The sequence below is a fragment of the Arvicanthis niloticus genome, chromosome 25 (genome assembly GCF_011762505.2).
Source record: "Arvicanthis niloticus isolate mArvNil1 chromosome 25, mArvNil1.pat.X, whole genome shotgun sequence".
NCBI lineage: Eukaryota > Metazoa > Chordata > Mammalia > Rodentia > Muridae > Arvicanthis > Arvicanthis niloticus.
The window spans coordinates 7692604-7705120 of record NC_133433.1 but is presented as its reverse complement, the minus strand read 5'-3'; the positions used below and the strand labels follow the sequence as shown (position 1 = coordinate 7705120).

At 36.5% G+C, this 12517-nt stretch overlaps 1 long non-coding RNA gene across 2 annotated transcripts in view; it reads left to right on the top strand.

Annotated features, from left to right (window-relative positions):
* The first annotated feature begins 1698 nt into the window (after window positions 1-1698).
* Window positions 1699-12517, top strand: part of LOC143438466 (uncharacterized) — a 38805-nt gene continuing 27986 nt past the window's right edge. For both annotated transcript variants that reach the window (XR_013107282.1, XR_013107281.1), the window contains exon 1: window positions 1699-1993. This is a non-coding gene — a long non-coding RNA (uncharacterized LOC143438466). The remainder of the gene's footprint in view (window positions 1994-12517) is intronic.

The following is a 12517-nucleotide window of genomic DNA, read 5'->3' as shown; positions in this document are numbered from 1 at the left end:
CAAAGATAATGAGTATTAAAGAACCTCCATATGGAGATTGCTTCTATGTGTCAAGATAACCACTGGGCAAAAAACTTTTCTTGTTTCAACTGAAGACAAAATGTTATACAAACTAGATAAACTAGCTGCAGGGTAGTTGATTGCTGAGCTGTATCAAGACAAGGTAAATAGTCGTTGATAATTCCTCCATCACAAAAGTTATTTTTTTTTCAAATATTCTGGGCCAGGGTGCCAAAGATGATGCTCCAACATTGCACAGGAACCTTGGATAAGTGTCCAGGTAGCCAGCAACTCTCTGCTGTTTTGGAAGCTGCTTGCTTTGCACTTTCTATTTATTTTCTGATGTAATATTTGTTCCTTCTCAGGTTTCTGATGGGGTTGAAGACTAGATAGTTATTGTCTCACAATTAAGCTTTAGTTATTTAGTATTTAAGATAATAATTTGAGGTCTAAGAAGAGACTATTAGGTTGATAAATTCAAGTTATGATACAAAATGATTTAGGTATAGAACTTTGGACTCTTCAAAATAAAATAAATAGTAAAGTTCTTTCTCCAAGTTTGCCAAATACATGTGTATCAGACATTGTGATGGCAGTTATGCAATTCTTACTGGATTGTTTTCATAATCTTTCTTATTATGTATAGCTTATTGATATTAGGTAAAGAGCCTTTTTTTATTAGATATTTTATTTACACTTCAGATGGCATCCCCTTTTCCCATTCCCCCCCTGACCCCCCTTAGGAAACCCCTATCCTATGCCCCTTTTTCCTTTTTGCATTTATACATTTTTTAAAAATAATGTTAATCATAGGCTTTATAAGTTTGGAATTGTTCAATCAGAGGTGTAACCCACTGACCAACCTAGATATAACAACTATCTTTAACTGGTGGAGATACTTGAACATCTGGCTCCCTGTCTCCCCCCCTCTTTCTCTCTTTCATCACCTAGCTTCTCCTCTCTTTCTTCTTCTCCTCTTCTTACTCCTTTTCTTCCTCTCAGTACTCCTCCTACCTTAGCTCCTCTTACACATCACCCTTCCTGTTAAAATGAAACTTTTCTCTCAAAATACAATTAGAGCATAATTATGCCAATTTGTACCAGTGAGGTACAGGATAGTCCTAATACCCAGTCCATTCTTTTGTTGACTAACCAGCTCCTCTGTCATCTATTCTAACTAAAACATTTAGTTCTGAACCTGGTTTTAGGATGAATGCCAGCTGATGACCATCCACTCAAATCTTTTCTCTTAAGGTCAATAGCTATATGTTTTCAACCCCATCAGAAATCCAGGTAAAGAGCCTTTTAAAAGAGCGAGATATAGGGATAATCTTTGGAAGCATCACATGTCAATAAAAATCTGATGGCCAATAAGTTGAGGTAGGATTAGAAGGTAGAGGAGAGAGAGAGAGAGAGAGAGAGAGAGAGAGAGAGAGAGAGAGAGAGAGAGAGAGAGAGAGTTAAATGTGGGAGATTTCCTGCCTAGACTCAGAGGAAGTTAGATATATAAAACTGAAGAGATGTTTACTAGCTATGTGACAGACATAGAATAGTATAAACAGGTTAATACAAGTTGTGAGCTGGTGGGAATAGACCTAGCTTATGGCCTAGGCATTTAGTTAATAAATGATAAGCCTCCGAGAACTGGGAACTGGGGCACAGGTAGAAAAGCCTGTGTTTATAGGGCAGAAGGGCAGATGTGTTGTGTGATTGCATTGAGCCTAAAGTTTGAAAATGACTTAGTTGAAATGAATTCAGGTAGATGGAGGGAACTGAGCTGGTATACTGGATGTGGGTCCTGGTGCAAACATGGAGTGTGGAGGTAGATATGGCTGTGTGAAAAGAAAGTATATGGTATATTGAAGGCTGTATGTTGAAGTGGAAGCAAGATGAATTCTCACAGATGACTACAGATTGGTTGCAGTCTGGGCAAGTATTATCAGAATAAGATGAAGAACTGGATGTGGGTCCCAGGAAAGATCCTGTGGTTGAGGTGGGTACATGGACTGGAAGATCATCTAGATTCAAAGAATGAAACCATAGAAAAGAATATGAATGATCTGACTTTTTGGAGAGATTGCATATGGCATGGAAGGGGCCTGTAGAATAGGGGGAAGATATATCTCTATCTTTTTATATATAGATATTTATCATCTATGATCTATCATCTATCTATTATCTGTCATATTTCTATCTATGATCTATTTATCTCGCTATCTAAGATCTACCTTTTATCCACATATCCATCTATCCTGCTGAATATATTTAGTATTACTTGTATATATAGCATTTCACAGGCAAGGACTGAATGTTTGATAACCAAGTAAGTTGCTGATCCCTGGGAAAGAGTGATTATTTTCACAACAGCCACTAGTTCCCCATAGTTCTCTGTCTAAGAGTGGATCCCTCTCAGATTTTCATCTTTCATGGTAGTGTGTCTAATATTGTTGTTATTCTTCAAGTCTTCATTAGTCAGATATGTTGGTGAGGTGTTGTAGCTGAAGCTTGTTTGTTATTTCTAGGAGATGCATTCTCTTTTTGCTTTTCTGGTGCTTAGAATATTTTTAACTCTTTTATGTGATGCTCTCTGAATCAGGCATTAGATTTGTGTTGAGGATAGATTAAATGGATCTCAGCACCTAAAATCAATGGAGCTAGATCTGTCCATTTATAGAGTTAATGGTTTTCTGCCATGGCATCCATCTTTTATGATGAGAAACCTTTTTGATGACAGGTTAGAGCTAAACTTATGATGGGAATGAAGACAATATAGTTAGCAATTGTGCTGGTTTATTAAAATTGTGGCAGTAGGCTCTCCTCTTAAGTACATTATAGGACTAGTCCCAACTACTTGGTTAGGTGTACAGAAAAAGAAATGTTTTGACTGTTATTTAGTTGGCCTTAAATTCAACTGTATCGTTGATAATTAGCATGATCTGAGTGTCACTGTTTTGGTTTCCCCTTTGCAAACTTCCAATCCCATCTCCCCTCACCTCTGCTTCTGTGAGCGTGCTCCCCTTCACCCACCCACTCACACCTCACTACACTAGCACTCCCCTACACTGGGGCATCAAGCTTCCACAGGACCAATGGAGGACTGTGAAAGGGCAGCATGGTTTCTGCTCCAGCACTGGCTAGAAATCACAGGAGACCACAGGTGATGCTAAGGGACAGCATACATTTCGCCATGCTCCTAGACTCCAGGCCCCTGACAGGGGGCTGAAGACCTGGAGTCCTTCAGTCACATAGGACAACACCCACTAGCCCCTCCACAGGAAGAGGGTGTGACTACAGGCCACAGAGCCTCAAGACAGATCTCCATATTAATGAGGTATCTAAAGGCCAGAGGGGCATAGCCAATTAAACATTCCTTCCTAGACCCTCCTCCTTGCAAAAAGTGTTTAACCTCAGGCCCACCCTGAAAAATACCAGGGTATAGTTTTCATTTATTTTCTTCCATGAAAATAAATATCTTAAGGTATTTCTCTTCTTTGGGCTCTGCCATGTGGAACAATAGAGAACGTTTTCAACTACCAAGCAGCCGCCTAATCTTCTGCTGATGACCTCTCTACATTCTCAGTCACAAAGACCACCAACCCAAACAAGCAAGCTGAGCCATGCATGACCCAGCCAAGGGAGTCATTGTGACCAAGAACACTCTTCCCTGCAGGACACAGCCACAGCTTCTCCCCCTCCCTCCTTCTGCTGCGGGCAAATCTAGCCAAGAGCTCTGGACCTCAGACTGCTCCCTCACCCCAGAATGAAGTCCCACAGCTTCACATAGCCTGATGTCTGCTGCCCGGCATTAGCGTGGAGTGAACACAGTCAAATTTCCACACCTCTGTTCCCACGAGAGGCCCAAGCCACTCCGCGAGACTGAGGTGGAACCCACACATCAACCCAACAGGTTCCATGCACACACTACAACCCAACAGACCAAGGAGCTTCCCTCCCCTTGATGCCAGATAAGGCAGTCCTCTGCTACATATGCAGCAGGAGCCACGAGTCTCTCCATGTGTATCTTTGGTTGGCGATTTAGTCCTTGGGAGCTCTGGTGGGTCTCTGGTTGATATTGTTATTCTTCCTATGGGGTTGCAAAGGTTTACCTGAAAAGAGGGATAATATTTAAAATGTAAATTAAAAATAACCAATAATACAAAAAGGAGATGCCTTAGTGGTCATTGTTGCTATTCATAGCATGGTTGTGTAAAATTACCGAATGCCTTCTTACCTTGTTAGCATGCATAGCACTTTCAAATAATTTGAAAGATAGAACTTAAGTAGGAGGCTTTAAAGTCACACTCAGCTTAAATCTCCTGAGCTGAAATTTGTCTGAACATAAATTTAGAATCGTAAGATCTAGCAACATATCAAGGTTGTGACTTTTCTGTCTTTATAATTATAAAATGAAAATGAAAGGTTTTAATTACTAGAGCACTAGTTCATGTTTCAATAAAGAAGGCATTTTGTATATTTTCAGGATGTATCTTCTCCTAGCCATCATTTATAGTACTCTTTTAAGAAAAGTACCTTTAAAAAAGTATGGTTTATGGATGTGAGAGTTATTTTTAAATCTCTTACAAATTCTGTATCCTGGGAGACTCTTAGCACCTGCTCAAATATGTATAAGATTAAAGTACTTATGCTTGTAATATGACAGTTGATCAATTTTATGCAAAATATAAATTCAGAAAATTTTGTTCAATTTTACAATTTAAGTAAATATACACATTGATCTTCCTTTGAAATAGATCATTGATTAGAAACCAGTTTGGGGCCAAATACCTTTCTTAACTGAATTATTTCATAAAAACTATGAATTAATCAAAATAAATACTTCAGACTAACGGTAGATAGATCAATTTTAACAAAGCCATTCAAAAAAGGCAATGAATGTAACCAATCCATGGAGTCACTTGGACCCACTCCCAAAAGTCAGTTATTTCAGGTCAGGTATCAACCCTAAGCCAACTTCCTTTAATTCATAAATATTGTTAACTTAGTCCAGGGCTCACTTAATTTATCTATTTGTTTTATTTCTTTAATATTCAAACACTGAGTAGAAAGATCAGAATTTGCATATTTGGTCGTTTTGTCCATTGCAGAAACACTGAAGTCAAGACAAAGCCTGGATCATTGACAAAACCATTGTTTCCTAAAGGTTATTCTATTTGGTTTATTATTATTATTATCATTCAAGAAAAACATATTTTTTTCAGAAAAAAGGCAAGTATATGAATTTTTCTGTTTTAACAATCATGATTTCTCAGAACTTTGATATTCTAGCATGTATTATGTTTCATAGAAAAATCCTAAAATAAATTAACTATATTTTTTGTTTTTTTCATAAATTATTTTTTTAGTGTTTCATAGAGTATTTTTTGTACTTGAAGGTTAAAAGATTACATAAAACTATAATAGAAATTTGGCATCATGCATTTTACTCAAATAAAGTTTCATCAATAAAGTCGCTACATATTTATGCCATGTGCCATTTTAAAAATTAATTTCAGAAAAATTAGGTAATGAAGACCAAAGCTATGTGGATGTGCAGTTATATTTTCCGCATTAATGGAAACACTAAAAAATGTTAGAAACATATATATTAAGTTTCTAAAATATGATGAAAATTTGGTTAACAGACTGCCTTGTGCATTTAATCTCACACGTCACAAAACTCCAAATGAGAAAATGCACAGTACATTTAACCTCCAGAGCTGAAACCTCCAAATGAGTTTCTGTGCACTGGCAGCTTCAGGAAAAATGCTTTGCAGTGCCTTTTCTAACCAAGATGTTGCTCCTTTAATAATGAAGATAGGTGGTGCTTTTTTTCTTCTTCGCGTTTTGTTTTTCTTTTTCCTCTTCTTTTCTTTTTTAAAATTCCTTTTATTTTTTATTTTTTTTTACATTCCAGCTGTTGTCCCCCTCCCACAGTTCCTCATCCCATCTCCTCCCTGTGTCTCTAAGGGGATGCCCAACTCCCTTGGGCAGACTTCTCCCCATTTTCTGGGGCCTCCAGTCTCTGGAGGTTTAGGAACCTCTTCTTCTACTGAGGCCAGACTAGGCAGTCTTCCACTGTATACATGTTGAGGGGCCTTGGATCTGTTCCTGTCTGCTGTCTGGTTGGTGGCTCAGTGTCTGAGAGATCTAAAGGATTATGGATAGTTGCAACTCAGGTCTTCCTATGGGGTTTCCCTCCTCCTCAGTTTCTTCCAGCCTTTCCTTAATTCCACCACAGGGATTTCATGTTTCCATTCATTCTGCAGGCCCTCAGGCCTTCTTTTCAGATCATATTCTCCTTTTCCCATCCCCTTCCTGTCTCCCGCGCAGGTAATCTGCCTCCTGTGATGTGATGTGATTGTAATTGCTTTCTTCTTCCTGCCAAGTGGAATTGAAGCATCCTCAACTGGGTCCTTCTGTTTATTAACCTCGTTGAGTTCCTAAGATAGATGAACCCCTAGCCAAACTAACTTGTTTTTCTTTTATAAAAGTGCTAAACTGAAGCTGGAGAAATGGATCAGTAGTTCCAAGAACAAGTACTGCTCTTACAGAGGACTCACACTTAGTTCCCAGCTCTCATAGTGAGTAGTGAACAAGTTCCTTTCATTCCAGATTCATGAGGACCTGGTTTTTGTGGCCTTACAGCTTCTTTACTCATGTGTATGTACCCACACACAAACAGATATGCATACACATAACTAAAACCAATGAAAATAAAATTGAATAATTTTAGAATGATCTTTGAAAAAAAGTACCCACAGGGAAAAAAAACAATGATAATAAAAATAAGTGTAACAAAATAATCAAAACAACATCAATCGTGCAAAATCACCAAATACAAAATTTAGTTCTTTAAAGAACCAGTAGAATAAACTTGTTGAATTAAATACTAAGACTAAAGAAAAGTCATTGGAAAACAACACTGAATAAGAAGGATATGAACTACAAAATAAACCAAAAATATATGGGAACATTAAAATACGAAATGTGTCTAAAAGTCTGAATGCATACATAAAATAATTAATTCTTAAAATTATAAGCTATATCGTGTAGCTAAGTGCCTTGCTCAAGCACTGAGAATCTTCCTTCTGAAGCAGATAGGAACAAACAGAAGACCCAGAGGCAGACAGACAGCATAAAGATGGTGGGAAACCTTGGATCATTCAGTCCTAAAAGGGGTATCTTTATCATTCCCCTCAGATTTCAGAAAACCTCATAGAAGAAAAGCCAGAAAGAGTTTAAGAGCTAGTGAAGATGGAGCACAGCAAGAATAGGAGCCTCTAAATCAACGCGATCAGAGCACATATAAAGTCACAGCAGAGTGAGTAGGTTGCAGTAGTTGGTGTTCCTGGGATGAAAGAAGTGCACCAATCCCTCCATGCCTAAACAAGAAGCTATCTTTAATAGTAACCACTTGCAAATGAAAATTTAGTTTACTCCAAAGGAGTTTCAGTGAAGAAACCACTACTCTTCAAGGGTAGGCTTCATGCCTAGCAATAAATCTCAAAAGTAAATGAACTCAACTGAATCTTTGAAGGTCAATTGTCAGGGCTCTTACTTTGTTGTTTTTGTTTGTTTGTTTGTTTTGTTGTTTTTGTTTTTCAACTTACTATTTTTAATTTTAATTTTATTACTCTTCTCTCATATACTACATATACCTTGGTGCAATATGCCTCCTCCTAGCTTCTCGCCTCCATCTTCCCAGATCCCAGGTCCATATCTTTGCCACTCTGTCTTTTTTCAGAAAAGAATAGGTCTCCCAGGGACATAAAAAAAAACATGGCATAACAAGCTACAATACAGGGAATACCATCAATGAAGGCTGAACAAGGCAACCCTGGAGGGGAAAAGGAATCTAACAAGTAGGCAGAAGAGTCAGGGACAGTTCTACTCCCAATTTTTGTTGAATTTTATTTATTTTCATCTCTCTTTTTATACAACAGATCTTTTGAATATATATTACATCCTTCAGTTTAGTGTTTTTATGTGATTCTTGAGCATGAAAATGGGTGACTCTGTTTCTAGTGCCTTCTCTTAGGGTCTTTTCCTTCTTTTGCTTAGTTTATTAATTTATTTGTTTTTACTATGTTGTTATTGCATAGAAGCCTGTTTATTTTCTAATGAGAAACAGAAAGGTAGTGGGTTCAGATAAAAAAGTGTGGGAGAAGGAGAGGAGTAACTCAGAAGAGAAGATGAAAGGGAAATCATAATTAAGAGGTGTCATTTGAGGAAAAAATAATTTCAATAAAAGGAAAAAAATACTGATTTATTTTTTTAATATAATTTGCATAAATTGGAAGAAATAGAAGTTAAACCTAAAAATATTAGTTATATTATTATATTATATTAGTTATAAGCTAAATTAAAAATATTAAAGTGGCCAAAGCTATTCTTGAGGTGTTTAAAGTATCCCTCTCCAAAAATTTTAAAACTTTGTCTTCATAGGCAAGCTTATGTAAAAAAAAAAGTTAACAGCCGTAGCTTATTGTAAGCTCTCAAGGTAGTAAAGTAGAAGATTCAGAAATTTCCTTACTAAATGTACTTTAACACTGGTAGAAGAACAGACACTAAAAGGAATATTTTAAGTTAATACTAATCTGGATGAAAAAAAATTGTAAACTTATTTCACAATGGAATTCAGGGATGGATGTCTCAGAAAAATTTAAAAGATTGTATTTACTTGAAAACAAAAATTTATTTGTCGCCATCACAAATCTTTCTTTAAACATTTTTACTGTTATTTGAAAATTGTTTACATGCACACAATGTGTTTCAAGCAAGTATGCCTCCCATTTGTTCACTTACCTCAATGAAAAACTTACGTAAAACAGTAAATCACTGTTGAAAAGCAGTTGGGAAAGTTCAAGTTCATTGATGACTGAGCAAATCAAAAGCAAAGCAGTCTGTAAACTGTGAAGAGACCTTAATCTCCTTAAGTTGTTGGATAAATCCCATTTTTCCATCTGTTCTGTGTTTCTCCCTCCATAGCACAGACTTAATGGAAAAAAGCTACAAATTCTCTCCTTAATTTTTTTTAACATATCAAAAATTCTTCCTAATACATCAGATACACACACACACATATACACATACACATATGGTTATATTTCACTAAAATATCTATGCAAGTAATAAAGAGGGTATATTATTACAGTTAACTATGTGATAAAGAAGATAGAATCTTTTAAGGAATATAATACTGATAAATAAAAGCTAACTATATTGTTTGTAAAAGGACATACATGGTATGTACTCACTGATAAGTAGGTATTAGCCAAAAAGTTCAGAATACTCATGATACAACTCACAGACCACGTGAACCTTACTTAACAAGAAGGAAGGCCCAAGTGTGGATGCTTCAGTCCCTATTAGAAGGGGAACAAAATAATCACAGGAGACAGAGGGAAGGACCTTGATGGGAGAGGGCAAGGAAAATTTGTTAGAATAAAAAAATTAAGTTTCCAATAATAAGATAGGTTACTCAGAAGTAACTTGTAAAAACTATGTGAAATTTGGAATGACAATACAGTAGTTTCATTTGTTTCCATACATACCTACTATCCTGCAGACTTTATGCTACCATTATTGCATCGTTAGAGATATTTTCTCTTGACGGTTATTTTTGTGGTTCATAGGTTTCACAGCTGGGTTATGACTGAAGGTTAATTATCTCCATTGGCAGCTTGCATATCACATTCTGGTACTGTAAAAGCTGATTTTAGGTCAGTTCCAACTCAAATTCTCCAAATCCTATGTCCAAAGCAGGTGGCATTATCAGCAATAAGGACTTACCTTCAACTTTAACTTCTGTAAAGCAACCAAAGGAAAACAATAACCTTTGTTATTTTTGGTTTCTCTTAGTCACTCCTGACCAACAACTTGAAAGGAGGTATCTCAAGCCTAGTTTGTGGCTGTCTGTTACATGGTCCATGGCTATTGGGGGATTATTATTATTGCTATAATTCTAAGGAGTATAATTTAGTATAATTCACATATATGTGCATATGTACAGTAATACATATTATGTATAACAATGTATTAAAAGACATCTGTACTTCTCTTTGGTACCATCAGCAATAATATCTAGTTGCTTTCTTTCCCCACCACCTGTATCTTCCTATGTAATCTGTCTCATTCTATGGGAAGAAAGCATACAGCTATATTTTTCTCTGAATGTTTATAGTGATCAAACATTATTTTCTAGCTTTCCATTAATACAAATTAGGCAAGGTGACAATTATAATCATGAAACATAACATAACTAACTGGTTTGGTTTGTCATTTCATTGATCTTTATCTTTGGGTAATCTAAACCAATCTCGAGAGGACATTTTGATTTTGTAATTGCTCTCTTTCTGTAAGTTAGGCTCCTGAAAGCTATAGTTTAAAGCTGAGGAATTGTTGTAAGGTACTGAATAGTAACCCTTGCTCATGTGTTTGCTTGTATATGGACTATCTTAGACTGTGTTACGCAGAAAAATACTTTATAATTTGAAACAGTACATTTCCTTTGAAAGAAGTCCCAATTAAAGTCCCCATAAGCTGCATGCAACTCATTTCATTTTACAATTAAGGAGCAAGTCTTATAAAGATTACAAAGCTTTCTCAAATATGCATTCACAGACATTTTAGCGGCACTGAAATTACAACAGAGTTAATCCCATATTACAACTAATTCTAAATTCTGGGCTGGTTGTATTGTATTTTACTAAATGCTAAACACACCAGTGTTAGATACTAGAATACTTTCTATGGTATTGAGCTGCCAGAAGACCATTATCAGGACTTGCCAAAGGGGTGACAAAGCACAACAGAAATATTACTATTGATTTTTACAGTTTTCTATTGTATTTCTGACTTGCTCCTTTTTACTCATCTAGCACAGCTGGAGAAATGGCTCTGCCAATAACCCTGTGATGGACTTCGTGGGATCATACCTTCTTCCCAGCAGCTGTTGTGTGGCTGTCACAACTGGCAGCTCTATAGGATAAAACACTGGATGATTCTTGCCTTCTTTCTTGAACTACCAGTTTCTGGCTTCTAGCATTAGCTTTCAGTGTGGTCTTTCCCAATTACATTATATAACAGAGGTTCTCTCTCCCTTCTTTCTCTGTCTCTGTCTGTTTGTCTGTCTGTCTGTCTGTTTCTGTCTCTCTGTCTCTGTCTCTGTCTGTCTCTCTGTCTCTCTGTCTCTCTGTCTCTCTGTCTCTCTGTCTCTCTGTCTCTCTGTCTCTCTGTCTCTCTGTCTCTCTGTCTCTCTCTCTCTCCTTCTTTATCTTTTATAGGTACAAGAGTTTTGAAAAGCAATTATTCTTAGTCAAATTTTACAAACTACTAGAAGTTTGATTGTTTTGCTATTGTTCTGAGAAAATATCTCATTTTTTTGGTGGTGACAATGCAGCAGCAAACTTATTTATTAAGTCTCAGGGAGTGCCCTTTACACCCTCCACTCACGTGTCACTGGTCCCTAGCAAGTTTGTCCTCCAAGCAGCTGTCATCCCCAATATCTAAGCTCTTAAGGAGGCTTCAGTTTGGCCGTCATTTAGAAATTGCCTCCCCTGCTGCACGGCCCCACTCACTGTTTACTGATATTTATGTGGAAGTGGCCACCATCTTGGCAGTGGCCTTTCTGTTCCTCCTACAGACAGGCTGTGGTTCAGAGAATTCAACAATGGCTGTCTTTCAATAGAAAGTCCAAATATTCAGAAGTTGTTCACTGCACAAAACTGCATGTCTCCGCTGGTCCTCAGTGTATACCAGAATCCTGAAGAAGTAGGCTCTAATCCTAGTGAAAAAAAAATTAATTTGCCAGTGACAGCAAATGCAGGCATGCAACGAGCAAGGACTTCTTTCTTTCATATATTTTATATAGGCTGTAATTAGAAGGTAACTTAATTAATAAAAAAATGATTATATCTCACTTTATAGCTTTGACTGGCATGGCACTTACTATGTAATCCAGGCAGGCCTTGAGCTTGTAGCAACCCTCTTGCATCTGTCTCTCATTTACTAGAAGTACAGTTGCATAGAACTGTACCAGCTATCAATATTCTTTTGTTCAAGATATTAATGCTCACATTTAAAATTTACTGGCTTAATTTGATTTCTTGCTTAAGGTTTAACATTTCAATATCATCTTAGATGTGATGCAATTCCTATTTTACAATGGAGACTTGGCATTGCCTAAATTGGTTTATATTATTTTATGTACTTATAAAATTTTATACGTTAAAGTTCCCTACAAATTTTACATTTTCTACACTGAATATTTTATACACTGAATATTAAAATGTCATATGACATGAAAATGAATTGCATCCAGAATAAATATCAATGGCCCACTAACTTCTTTATATATTTTTAATCTTTTTGTGTTCTTAAATAAACTATGGGGATGTGATAGAAATTTTCATATTTCCCTGTGACCCTTGTATGTTCTTTAAGAGGAGTAGAATTAGAAAATGTGTCAGATATGTTGATTTTTATACTTTTTTGTTCATCTGTCTGTCTGTCTTTC